The sequence below is a fragment of the Nilaparvata lugens genome, chromosome 14 (genome assembly GCF_014356525.2).
Source record: "Nilaparvata lugens isolate BPH chromosome 14, ASM1435652v1, whole genome shotgun sequence".
Classification (NCBI taxonomy): Eukaryota; Metazoa; Arthropoda; class Insecta; order Hemiptera; family Delphacidae; genus Nilaparvata; species Nilaparvata lugens.
The window spans coordinates 11,192,030-11,206,974 of NC_052517.1; the positions used below are offsets into that span (position 1 = coordinate 11,192,030).

A 14,945-nucleotide genomic window follows, 5' to 3' on the forward strand; every position below is an offset into this window, starting at 1 on the left:
TCTGTGTAATGCATGCAATGAATAATCCACATGTCAGTTGATTGATTATGAATAATTCTATAGCAATGGTTCACAAAACATCTCAGGGCGTGGGTTGGAGTAGCGTGGGTCTACTTAACGGCGGGCCTCAGGTTTTAAATTATTTTTTTTTACTTTCCCCTATTACCATAGGTAAGGAAAGTATTGCTTTCCGAAAAAAATTGAGGTACCCCAATTTCTCAATTTCTATATGTTTCAAGGTCCCCGGAGTCCAAAAGAGTGGTTGTTGGGTGTGTGTGTGTGTATGTGTGTCTGTGTACACGATATCTCATCTCCATTTAACGGAATGACTTGAAATTTTGACTTAAGGTCCTTACTATCAAAAACTGGGTTTACGGCGATTTTCTAGAAAACGGCTCCAACGATTTTGATCAAATTTATACCTAAAATAGTAATTAATAAGCTCTATCTGAGCCAGCTGGTGACAGGAGAGCTGGAGACACATGAGGTCTGCTGTCTCTTCATAGTGAATGATTCAATAGAATCAACAGTTTGCAATTGAATAATCACATTTTCTAGAATTTCGAGCTCATTTTCAATTTTAGGTGAAAATGTCACTGAAAATTAATTGTAGAGATGCTCAATCTAGACATGCTCAATCTTTCCCACTTGGAACTTTTTGTTTAAAATTGTATCTGAAGCCTGATAATTGGGAATCTAAAATCAATCTTTGCATAGTTGGGGCGGAGCTCCTGAAATTCCAAATTTCAAGTCATTCCGTTAATAAGGAGATGAGATATCGTGTATACACACACATATATATACAGACCAATACCCAAAAACCACTCTTTTGGACTCAGGGGACCTTGAAACGTATAGAAATTTGAAAATTGGGGTAGCTTAATTTTTTTTGGAAAGCAATACTTACCTTACCTATGGTAATAGGGCAAGGAAAGAATACTTTCCTTACCTATGGTAATAGGGCAAGGAAAGTAATAATCATATCGAGTGAATAGTATGATAGTTATTTGTGCAACTAGTGCGCAAAGTGACAGTTTGCTGCACCGAAAGAAACGTTTAAACACGAGCCGTAGGCGAGGGCGGAATGGTTTCTTTAGTGCAGCAGAGGAACTTTGCTCACGTATTTCACACAGTTTTCCTACAGTTACCATTGAATATGAGAAGTGGTTGATTATGAGTAAAATGATGTCTGAAATCCAACAAATGTTTGTCTGTGTAATTTTGTTATTGATAACAACTTTAATTTATTTTTATCTTGATAATCCAATTGAAAATTAATAATCGATAATTTATTCAAAATAAAAATTCAATTAATTTGAAAATTTGAATAATTTTGAGTAAATTTTAATTTCTAAATAATTTTTCAACCAAAAAAATATTATTTGAAATAATGAATAATTAATAATATTCTAAATAAATAAAATTATAAATACAGTAGAACCCCCCTCATATCCGGCCGCTATGGGACCGGACCCCTGGCCGGATAAACCAACCTAATATAAAAAACGAACATTTAAACGTAATACTACAGTAATAATCAGTACAGTACTGTAAATAAAATTTAAAAATTGTTTAGGTCTCTTTTGTGGTGTTTTAAATTAGGAATACAAGTTTTAAATCAAAAAGAAAATGTATTTGAAAAATAATTACAATACAGTAGAGAAAAAAGTGATAAAATAGGCCTAATTAACATAAAAGTATTACAGTACAAATTTACATAGGCCAAAAATTATATTTACTGAACAATTACTGTACGTTAAAATAGTCCGTAATTTTCTGCTGAACTTTCTTGTCCATTGTTTTTTTGAAGGCATAGTCCCTCCATTATTCGCTCCTTGTTTAGTTTAAACCCAGAAGCTGAACTTCCGGAATCCCCCAACAGAGAATGTCTTTTGTGGCAAACGTTTGAAATTTAGCCCCGACTCGTCCATGTTATAGACCTGATCTGGAACAAGCTTCTCTTCTTGAATTATCTTTTCCAGTTTCACTGTGAATTCACTTGCCGATTTACAATTCAATTGCCGTGGGAAATACAATGTTATATTGATTCCGAGAAGCGACCGGATAAACCAAGGACCGGTAAATCAGAGGCCGGTTATGAGGGGTTCTACTGTAAATAAAATAATTCAAAATATATAATTTAATGAGTTCTAATTTTTATCTATTTGAAAATCAGAAAAATATAGATAGAACAAATTCACATTCAAAATACACGCCAACAATGTCAACAGCTGATTGGGATGGCTGCAAGATAATATTATGCAAAGTATTAAGAGTACACAAAGTAATACTTTGCGCACTAGAGCAGAAAAGTGATTCTTCGCGTTCTGTAATCAGTGCAGGAATGGTCACTTTCCAAGGTAACTGTAGGAAATAGCTATTTATGTATTAAGAGCGTAATGCACGACTTTATCACTCGCGCAAAACAGCTATCATGCGACGCAAAGCAGAGCGTGATAATTTTGCAAGAGCGATAAAGAAGAATTACATACAAAATTTTTTCTACAACTACCCAAACCTGTTAAATTACTGTTAAAGCCCTGGATAACTGATTCGCTTATCAAATCGATTAAAAAGAGGAATAAATTAAGTAAGCTTGTTATAAGACAACCCTTTAATTTACAATTGAAATTATACTACAATAATTATAGGAAAACATTGAATAGATCATTAAAAACTACAAAATATAATTACTATAGGAATAAATTATTATCCGATTCTAAACCTATTTCCTTTTGGAGAACAATTAATGAAATATCGGGTGTAAATCCAAGGAATAACTCATTTCCTATACAAAGTTTTCTTACTAATAGTAACGACAGCCGAAGTCCTCAAACAGGAAGTTGTACTACGGTTTCTGATGTTATCAATAAATTTAATATATTTTTTTCAAAAGTTGGAGAATCTCTTGCAGACGTTATAAAACAAGGCAACCATAATATTAATCTACCTGACATGGATCACCCTCCATGCAATTCGATTTTTGACTTACAGCAGGTGAGTGAGATGGATGTTGAAAACTGCATTTTGGAGCTACGAGGTGGTTCTGCGCCTGGCTGCGATGGCATATCAGCATCTCTTTTGAAGGATAATATAAAATCTACTGTTACTCCTCTTCGTCACATTATTAATAGAACCTTTACATCAGGAACTTTTCCGGATATTCTCAAATTAGCGAAAGTTATTCCACTCTATAAGTCTGGCATTAAAAATGATTTAAATAATTATAGACCTATAAACCTTCTTAGTTTCATAAGGTCATCGAGAAATGTTTCAAGAAGCAATTGACCAAGTACCTTAAAAACAATAACATTCTAATGGATAATCAATTTGGCTTTAGGGATAACCGGAATTCGTCTAATTGTTTCTTTCAGCTTAGCGACTATCTGAGACAGGGTATTAATAATAATAAATATATTCTATTACTATTTATTGATCTGGCAAAAGCTTTTGACTCCATTGATCACGATTTGTTGTTGAATAAACTGACGGCCATAGGAATAATTGGTGCTGCACACGATTGGCTTAAAAGTTTCCTGTCAAAGCGTCGCCAGTTGGTATCTATTGCAGGAGTCGAAAGTAGCATCCAAGATATCAATTATGGTGTGGTTCAGGGCAGTACCCTCGGACCAATTCTATTTCTGGTCTACATTAATGATATTATTCAGGTAAATATGAGTGGTAAAATGATGCTTTTTGCTGATGACACAGCCGTTTACTTTGAGGGAGACAGTTGGGAAAATGTGTACAGAGTAGCTTCAAGTGAGCTAAGACAATTGAAAAGCTGGTTTGATATCAATATACTCAGCATGAATACAAAAAAACTAAGTGTTTGCCTATTTTCCTGCGTGACAGTCGTGCTCCCCCTACCAACTTGGAATTGAGGGTTCACACGTGCGGGGCTGATTGGGGTAATGCGTGTGGCTGTGATTTAATAGAGACTGTGAATATAAATATTTGGGCATTCATATATATAGTCGATTGACATGGAGCTCTCATGTTAGATACCTTAATAGTAGGCTGAGAAAAATGATTTATGTGTTCAACCAGCTTAGGGGAATCCTCAATATAAATCATTTGAGAACAGTGTATTATGCGTACATTCAGTCCATTATTTCCTACGGTATTGTCCTTTGGGGAAGTGCACCCAAAGCGTTGTTAGATCAAATATCAGTGACTCAGAAAACTATAATAAAAGTTGGCCTTGGTCTATGCAGAAGATTTCCATCCGTACGATTGTTTCAGGTCTTCAACGTTTTCAAAATCAGGCAGCTATTCATTAAATCAGTACTGATGTACATGTTCAAGAATAAAATATATTTCAATTCAGAGTCCAATCATCATTACATGACAAGACATTCCCGCTTTCATCACTCGGGTCTTCAACGAAACACCCGTTCAGCCTGTGATAGGAATATATCATACCTATGCCACACTATTATGAATAACATTCCTCAAGAAATAAGTCAGCCGGGCGCATGTAGTTTCTCAAAATATAAATCAATAATTACAAATTGGATAAAAACGCTGAATGAAGATCAATGTGAACGGCTACTTCAATCTATTTATCAATAGGATATTGGTTACTTCTAATGTTTGGATATTCTCTTGGGTTAACAGCCGTAGGGCTGGTTGGCAGCAGCTCTCCATGCTTTTCTGTCGTCCGCTTTCCGCTTCAGCTCGTAGTATGATCCACATCTCATATCCCGTAGCAATTGTTTCATATACTCCAGCCTAGGTCTTCCTCTCATATTCCTTCCCTCAACCATTCCCTCCATTATCCTTGTCAGTAGAGTGTCACGTCTGATGATGTGGCCAATCAGCTGTGCTCTTCTTTGCTTGATCCACTTCAAGAAGTTCCGGTTCTCTCCCACTCTTTCAAAAACTTGCTCATTTGTAATCATATCTCTCCAACTGATCTTCATCATTCTTCTGTAGCACCATGCCTCGAATGCAGCCAATCTTCTTTCCTCTCTCACCCCCATTGTCCACGCCTCACTTCCATATGTTGCAGTACTCCATACATACGTTTTCAACATGTTTTTTCTTACATCGAGACTTATGTTTTTTGAGGTGAATAGATTTTTCTTCTTATTGAAGGCAATCTTAGCCTGGGCAATTCTGCTGGCAATGTCCTTGCAGCTTCTTCCATCACTTGTGATTTTGCTACCCAGGTAATTGAACTCCTTCACTTCATTTACTACCTCATTCCTTAGCTTTACTGCTGAGCTGTTCTCTCCTGTCCTGCAGCATATTAGCACTTTGGTCTTTCGGATGTTTATTTTCAATCTAAACTCTTCCTCCATTATTCTGTCCATTTCATTCAGTGTTTTCTGTAGTTCCTCTTCACTTTCTGCCATTACTGCTATATCATCCGCAAAACGAAGCATATCTACCGTTTCCCCATGAATTTGTGCGATTATGAAATTGAAAAAAATTATTTCTCTTAAGTTCAATCAGGAAAAAAATGTATAGCCTACTTTAATCACACAGTACTGGACTCATTGACCCACGAACAGGCCAAAAAGGTCTATGTGGGCTCTTATATTTCATTAAATAGAGTGATTCCACTTGGGATAGGTGCAATAAGATAAGTTATACCACAATAAAATATGCTAAAACATTGTTGAACTGGATTAAACTAGGATATTATTATCATAAATATAATATAGATATATATGATAGGAATAGGATAAGGTATTAATAGTATTATTTGTATTACATATCTCAAGTTGTGTATTTGCTCTGTTGAAATATTATTGTAAATTGTGTAAATTTTGCTGAAATCAATTCAATTCAATTCATACTTATATCGGCGGAGTTACAATTACCGACTTTTTAGGTTAAGATCTGACCTTTTGGCGATTTGCGAGCGTAAAGAAAATTTACTGCGCATGGGCGGATGGTTAGCGAGTGAAAAAGTAGATTCTCCTCATAAATAAGCTGTTTTACGAGAAGAATTGAATTTTTTTACGCGCAGTTGTAGAAAAAAATAATAGTTTCACTGTACAGGACTTCAGTTCTAACACTGATTCTGATATGTAGAATGTAGGTGTAGGGATCCAGCTTTATTGATTAATAGCTGCACTGCAGGTAACCCGTGCTCTGCAAGGGACTATTTTAAAACTTTACAAACTGGAATCTTGACTGAGTGGACTCCTGAAGAGATTGAAGTAGGCCTATAACCAAGTTATTTAAGAATATATATGCAAAATTTCAAGTTAATTTCAGTCCAGTAGTTGAGATGCGATGGTGAGTCAAACATAATTTTCCTATCCCGTACATGTGTATAAGTCAGTTCTTTCCTTCATTGATGATATAGGCCTAGATTAGTTCTTCAACTTTGGTACCTACTAACCTAATAAAGTAACAGAACTCAAATCTTGTTTGAAGACTTCCTCAACTTAAATGCCAACCTGACAAAATTGGACTGGTTATTAATTTAGTTACCAATTTTAACCATCTGTTTCGAAGAGGTAGTCTACTGTACCTAGATTATAGTTCTATATCAACATATATAATATGGTAGGTAGGCCCCAACGTTAGTAGACAGCAACGTAAGTAGACAGACTACTAACTTTGAGTAGACAGTAGGCTATAATATAAAGTGTTAGCTGTCAGGCTTGCTTCGCTCGCCATATACCCGACTGGATCGTCCAAAAATGAGATCGGCGGGCTCGCTTCGCTCGCCTGCATGTAGACCTCAGCGGAACCTCTGTACCGTACCGAATTTGAACGTATTATGTCAATTTAATCACGAAAAACACCTGTTACTATATCGGCGTATCTTTGGCGAACAAAATGCTTCCACCTCAGCTAAATCTGTGTACTGAATTTTTTTAAATATATTTCCATCAATTATTGAAAAAGCTGAGAAAACGCTAATTTTGGATAAATTGGTATTTAGGAGGTCCTGGATAAATGCATTTCAATCTTCAACTTGGTGCCAGCCTAACAAAGTCAACTCAACTTGATGCCAACCTGACAAAATTTTTAATTTACTTACCAGAACAACTGTTTCAAAGAGGTACTCTCTCTAGATTATAGTTCTATATTAACATATGGTATGAACATTTCAATATTATAATTTTAAGATATTGGAATGAGAAGAATATACATGCTAAAAGAACTTTAAACCCTTAAAAACCACCCTTTGAGTTAAAATATTGCCAAAAGATTTCTTATTAGTGCGCCTCTAAAGGGCCAACTGAACATATGGTACCTACCTACCAAATTTGAACGTTTTTGGTCCGGTAGATTTTTAGTTCTGCGAGTGAGTGAGTCAGTCAGTGAGTGAGTGCCATTTCGCTTTTATAATTATATAGACTAACTTTGGGTAGGCCCTATGTACTTTTCAAATAATATTCATGTCCCATGAATAAAATTTGCACATTAATTCTGAAAATCTAGAAGGAAAATTGAAATTCGGGCTTCGAGGTGCACGAGATTGATTTTTACTTTCCTTGCCCTATTACCATAGATAAGGAAAGTATTGCTCTCCAAAAAAATTAAGGTACCCTAATTTCTAAATTTCTATACGTTTCAAGGTCCCCTGAATCCAAAAAAGTGGTTTTTGGGTATTGGTATGTATGTGTGTCTGTGTACACGATATCTCATCTCCCAAGTAATGGAATGACTTGAAATTTGGAACTTAAGTTCCTTACAATATAAGGATCCGACACGAACAATTTCGATCTGATGCAATCCAAGATGGCGGCTAAAATGGCGAAAATGTTGTCAAAAACAGGGTTTTTCGCGATTTTCTCGAAAAAGGCTCCAACGATTTTGATCAAATTCATACCTAAAATAGCCATTGATGATCTCCATCAACTGTCACAAGTCCCATATCTGTAAAAATTCCAAGAGCTCCACCCCATCTATGCAAAGTTTGATTTTAGATTCCCAATTATTATCAGGCTTCAGATACAATTTAAACAAAAAATTCCAAGTGGAAAAGATTGAGCATGAAAATCTCTACAATTAATGTTCAGTAACATTATTCACCTGAAATTTAAAATAAGCTCGAAATTCCAGATGATGTCATTATTTCAATTGCAAACTGTTGGCAACTGTTGATTCTATTAAATCATTCACTATGAAGAGATAGCAGACTTCGTGTGTCTCCAGCGTTATTGTCCTGTCACCAGCTGGCTCAGATCTTTGAATAGTAGACTTGAGAAGCGCGTGAACACTAGCGTCAGGTGATAAATTTTCATAACGGCAAGGAAATAAGTTGTGTGAGTGCGCCACATCAGATTTTTTAGAATCTATATGCAAAATTCGTAGATGTAAGGCGGGATGCACACCGGAGAAACGCATTTCTCTTTAAGCCCTCTTTCATGAAACTTGTTTCATGCAATCCATTTCACCCGCTTAAGCATACAAAAGAAACGTTCCCTGCTTAATCTTATCAGTCGATTGCGAGCAACCTTCATTTCACGTTTCCTGAAACTTTTTTCACGAAACGCGTTTCTCCGGTGTGCATCCCGCCTAAATCATTCCCGTTTTTCCGGCACACAAACACAACCCTACTCTCCTATTATTGAGTACTGTACCTTGGCAAAGGGCTCCACTACTGTCATATATGTATATAATCATTTATATCAGACCATAGATATTTCATAAACTTCTATCAACGAATTGATCCTCTAGGTATTTGATTCGTGTTCAGACTTTTGTTGATGACATGGAATGAACAAAATATCTACGACTCAATAATATTATCATACATGATATGTGTTTGATAGATCCCTTACCACTCCTTACAGCTGCGTAAAGACTAGAGCGCCATGAACACGCACAATTATATCAGCATCAGCTGATTATACTGTATTTGTACAGAAACAATAGGTAAGGTTACAGATATAAGAAGCGTAGTATATCAGATGATGAAAAATGAAATGCGTGTGTTCGTGGCGTTCAATTCTGTACGCAGATTTATAGAACAAAGGTTTCATGTTAAATTAACCATTATTATAATATTTCGTGAAACTGTTCCTCATTCGTTTTGCGACTTAAGTATAGGTACCTACCTAACTATACTCTATACTCCTATATTTGATATAAGATAATAAATAACTACATATAAGAACGGGAAAAATAAAACAAAAATTATAAATCACTAATATTACCATGTATTCTATTGGATGGCAAATAATAATAAATTAACCGTTATCACAATATTTCGTGAAACTGTTTCTCATTCGTTTTGCAACTTAAGTGTAGGTACCTAACTATACTTCATACTCCTATATTTAATATAAGATAATAAATAACTACATATTATAAGAATGGGAAAAATAAACAATAGCAATGCTGAAGAATTTATAGACAATTTTAGCAAATAATATTTTTTATAATACAAATTTAGCATACAATATTTTTATAGTTTACAAAATATTACAATATAAGACAAATTAATGGAATGGAATATGGATACCTATATTGAATCTATGGAAATAAAATATTATAATATAATATTACCGAAACTTATATTTTATTACTTGGCAAATAATGATAATGAATCAACCTAAGCACAATATTCCTTGAAACGATCATTTGGCACTAGGCTTAGCCTGCATGAAACATGACCGATGAAAATATAAAAATACTTATGTATGAAAAGAAATATTTTTATCTGGCACATGCAGATTCGTACATCCATAAGCACTGCATGAAACTACCATACTTTGAATATTTTTTATTGCTTCAATAAAAAAATATTATCATTTGAAAAAGGCTCTTTTTCTACACAGCGAATACAAATAACCGACTTCTTGCCCGAAATTTCTGGTAGCTACACTAGCGCAGTAGCATCATAGCGGACTTCGCTCTTCTTAATCTTATTCTCTATATCAATGTTCTAAACTAACTGGAATGGACTAGCAACACGAAAAAAGTGAGGCAGCTGGTAAAGATAGGCAACCCGCATTGCTGTGGGATTAGTTCATTTTGTTACGCATTGGCTCTCATGGGAGAATGCATTGCACAGTCTCAATTTCTATTTTATTTCTATATTGTATGTCTTATTTCACGGAAGCGTTATTTTTCCTTTATCAAGCAGTTCATTGTTAACTTTTTGAGAGCAAAAATAATGAAATAGGTTGAATATTGATAAAGAAAAGAATTTTTTTATTTGTGACTGCAGTAGTTTTAGTATTGTCAACTTTTCACAAGCATGGGAATAACTTTGGGCCAGATTTAAGAGAAGCGTATTATTTATTTATTTAACAAGGACAAATATAAACTGTCATGAAATGATTGGGAATGAAAAAACAGACTCATAGTCCAATCTCATATTTTTCACAATAAAGGTAGGTAAATAAAATAAATTAAGATGATTCAATAACACAGGATTATTAAATTATGTAATGATAGCAATATACTAGGTATTCTGATAACATTTCAAATCAGTGTGGGAGTTTCAGAAATGATGCAAAGAAATCTATGAAGAAACATTATATCATTGTATTATAATTATGACCATATGATAAGCAAACAGTAAATATGCTAAATAATAATTATTTTATAATTATAAATTATATAAACAATAATACACATAAAATTATTTTATAATTGTAAATTGATGATTATTAATTTATTTGAAATGGGAAGATTTCAAAATTAATTACAATTCAGCTGATAGCAATATCATATTTTTCAAAATAAAAGTAGGTACCTAAAATAAATTATGTCATCTCATGATGATAACACAGAATTATTAATTTACTTACCAGAACAACTGTTTCGAAGAGGTAGGCCTACTCTCTCTAGATTATAGTTCTATATTAACATATGGTATGGACATTTCAGTATTATAATTTTAAGATATTGGAATGAGAAGTATATACATGCTAAAGAACTTTAAACCCTTAAAAACCACCCTTTGAGTTAAAATATTGCCAAAAGATTTCTTATTAGTGCGCCTCTAAAGGGCCAACTGAACATACCTACCAAATTTGAAAGTTTTTGGTTCGGTAGATTTTTAGTTCTGCGAGTGAGTGAGTCAGTCAGTCAGTGAGTGAGTGCCATTTCGCTTTTATAATTATATAGACTAACTTTGGGTAGGCCCTATGTACTTTTCAAATAATATTCATGTCCCATGAATAAAATTTGCTCATTAATTCTGAAAATCTAGAAGGAAAATTGAAATTCGGGCTTTGAGGTGCACGAGATTGATTTTTACTTTCCTTGCCCTATTACCATAGATAAGGAAAGTATTGCTCTCCGAAAAAATTAAAGTACCCTAATGTCTAAATTTCTATACGTTTCAAGGTCCCCTGAATCCAAAAAAGTGGTATGTGTGTGTATGTGTGTCTGTGTACACGATATCTCATCTCCCAAGTAACGGAATGACTTAAAATTTGGAACTTAAGTTCCTTACAATATAAGGATCCGACACGAACAATATTCGATCTGATGCAATTCAAGATGGCGGCTAAAATGGCGAAAATGTTGTCAAAAACAGGGTTTTTCGCGATTTTCTCGAAAAAGGCACCAACGATTTTGATCAAATTCATACCTAAAATAGTCATTGATGATCTCCATCAACTGTCACAAGTCCCATATCTGTAAAAATTCCAAGAGCTCCACCCCATCTATGCAAAGTTTGACTTTGGATTCCCAATTATTATCAGGCTTCAGATACAATTTAAACAAAAAATTCCAAGTGGAAAAGATTCAGCATGAAAATCTCTACAATTAATGTTCAGTAACATATTCACCTGAAATTTAAAATAAGCTCGAAATTCCAGATGATGTTATTATTTCAATTGCAAACTGTTGGCAACTGTTGATTCTATTAAATCATTCACTATGAAGAAATAGCAGACTTCGTGTGTCTCCAGCGTTATTGTCCTGTCACCAGCTGGCTCAGATCTTTGAATAGTAGACTTGAGAAGCGCGTGAACACTAGCGTCAGGTGATAAATTTTCATAACGGCAAGGAAATAAGTTGTGTGAGTGCGCCACATCAGATTTTTTAGAATCTATATGCAAAATTTGTAGATGTAAGGCGGGATGCACACCGGAGAAACGCATTTCTCTTTAAGCCCTCTTTCATGAAACTTGTTTCATGCAATCCGTTTCACCCGCTTATGCATACAAAAGAAACGTTCCCTGCTTAATCTTATCAGTCGATTGCGAGCAACCTTCATTTCACGTTTCCTGAAACTTTTTTCACGAAACGCGTTTCTCCGGTGTGCATCCCGCCTAAATCATTCCCGTTTTTCCGGCACACAAACACAACCCTACTCTCCTATTATTGAGTACTGTACCTTGGCAAAGGGCTCCACTACTGTCATATATGTATATAATCATTTATATCAGACCATAGATATTTCATAAACTTCTTTCAACGAATTGATCCTCTAGGTATTTGATTCGTGTTCAGACTTTTGTTGATGACATGGAATGAACAAAATATCTACGACTCGATAATATTATCATACATGATATGTGTTTGATAGATCCCTTACCACTCCTTACAGCTGCGTAAAGACTAGAGCGCCATGAACACGCACAATTATATCAGCATCAGCTGATTATACTGTATTTGTACAGAAACAGTAGGTAAGGTTACAGATATAAGAAGCGTAGTATATCAGATGATGAAAAATGAAATGCGTGTGTTCGTGGCGTTCAATTCTGTACGCAGATTTATAGAACAAAGGTTTCATGTTAAATTAACATAGCTGATGATGTGTTTGATAATAAGATCTTGGCTTTGAAAGTTGTAGTAATAGAGTGGAATGGGTCTATGTAGTTACCTAGGTACCTATAGAAAAAAATTACGATATAAATTTTCTCTACTGTGGAGAGATATATTACATTATAATATGCTCTGCCAATGTGTAAACACGTCCGTAAGAATCAGTAGGTCTAATATCTTATTTTTAGCAGACATTTATTGGAAAGTAGGCTTTATTTTATCGGTTTCATATTTTCAATTTTGAAAAACCTTTTTGATCCATTGGCTGTTTTTATAATGCATGCAGCATACAAGGAAAGGAAATTATACAAAAAAAGGAAATCCATACTTTTTGGTGTTAGGTTGTGCCTATTGCTGGTTCAGCCCACAAAGTAGAAGTATAGATTAAAGATAGGCTACTAATTTAAAATTTATTCTGAACATGAAATTCAAGCTTTTTCACTTAGTTCAGATTCTTAAATTGATGAAGTGAAACTGGATGTTTCCCGGGGCAGTAGTGATAGTGAAGAAGACAGTCAACCTTTTCCTCTTCCACTATTATTATTATAATATATCCTCTTATTATTCAACCAAGAAAAAATACAGTGCAGTTGTATAAGTATTAGGTACATAAAGTGAAATAGGCTATATACTGCTGCTTCATATAAAAAGTTACTGATGGATTCATTCCATGCCAACATTAATTCGGTCTGTCAGACACATTGAGCTCACTTTTATACGGCAGCGAAAGGGTTGAAGATAGGCTACTGTTCAAAAACACTTCATTAGTGTTGTCTCTGATAGACAGACGAATGTATTTATTTCTTTGTGTTGTGTCTATTATAGGCCAACTATTCACTGCCAGTATCAGCTTCCTCCAGATATAGTGCTTGGTAACTGTCATCACAAAAGAACTGAATGATGAATGAATGGGGAAAACCCTTACCTCGACTTTAGGGTGCTGTGTAAAACCACAAAGTGAAATAAATTTTAGATATTTATTCCTCTGTGGTAAGACCGAGATGGATTTGTGACTGCAACCCGCAATATACAATTTTTTGTTGCTTTGTAACTTACCCTATCCTACATTCTTGATATTAATTCTAATTAGTTAATTTTTAAAATTTTACAGATTTGTCATACATGACATCAAATGCCATTCAATTTTATTGAAATATTATTTTGTGAGTTGGAAATCTGGTCGCGGATTTAATTACCTATTAAATGTAATTGATAAAGCGAGAAGATCTCCAATGTGCAAAGATGAAAAATGTGTGAAGGCAATATTATGATTTCTAGTTCCATGATACAAAGAAGAGTGAGTCGACTTTTGGTCTGCGAATCAAGGCTGCATGTTTTTTCACAAAAATAGATTTTGAATTTTTCTTTCGAGGCCCATACTCTTTGAACCGTTTGTGAAGTTTAGTTGTTGAGTTAAGGCATTGGTTATTTGAAGAATTCTATCCTGAGAATTCAATTATAGGCTGTCACAGTTCGGGCAGTTTAAACCTGCATAATTGTGTTTTCAGGATTTGAATCTTGTAGGGAAAGCTGGTGCTTTGATTCAATCAGCTGGCAGAAGTTTTTTTATGTATATTTATCCATTTGAAGTCGGGAGTGGTTTAACCGGACCTTTGAGGATCAGGTCAAGGGACAATTTTCAAGGTAAAGTAAGATAGTAGTTCATTGTACATTTTTTCTTTTCAGACCCATAGTTCTAAATAATAATTTGTTTTTATTTTCAAAAACCTGAACGACCACAGATCAGCAAGTGAGTAGCTCTTTAATTATTATCTGATTATTCATATTCAGAAATCTTGATTGTTGGTTATACTTGTAATCTTTACTTCTTAATTACATAATATTTTTTTTTGTTCTGCACCGTTTCATATTTAAATATTTGTATTGAATAAATATATTTTTTGCTGTTTTTTTCTTCTTCCCACAATCACATATTTGGTAAAGGCATTCAGCTTACATAGTTGTTGAAGGCGTCTCATCCTGCTTACAGATTATTTTTATTTATTTTCCAAGTCCAGTCGTATTTCTATAAAGGTGAGTGCAATATTAAAACTATTTCTGTTAATTTTATCACTGAAATATGATATAATAATGCTATATCGATTTGAATTAATAAATTTCAAGTGATTTCATCGTATGTTTTGTAAAGTGGTAAATTGCAAATCCTTTACAGCTGATACGATGTTCTTGAGATTTATAAGAGCAGTCGCTAAATTCCCTCTTTTGCGAATAAATTC

At 34.3% G+C, this 14,945-nt stretch overlaps 1 protein-coding gene across 1 annotated transcript in view; it reads right to left on the reverse strand.

Moving 5' to 3' along the window:
* LOC111058137 (sodium channel protein Nach) overlaps window positions 1-14,945 on the reverse strand; it is a 475,868-nt gene that overhangs the window by 392,349 nt on the left and 68,574 nt on the right. The gene's annotated exons all lie outside the window — the stretch shown is intronic.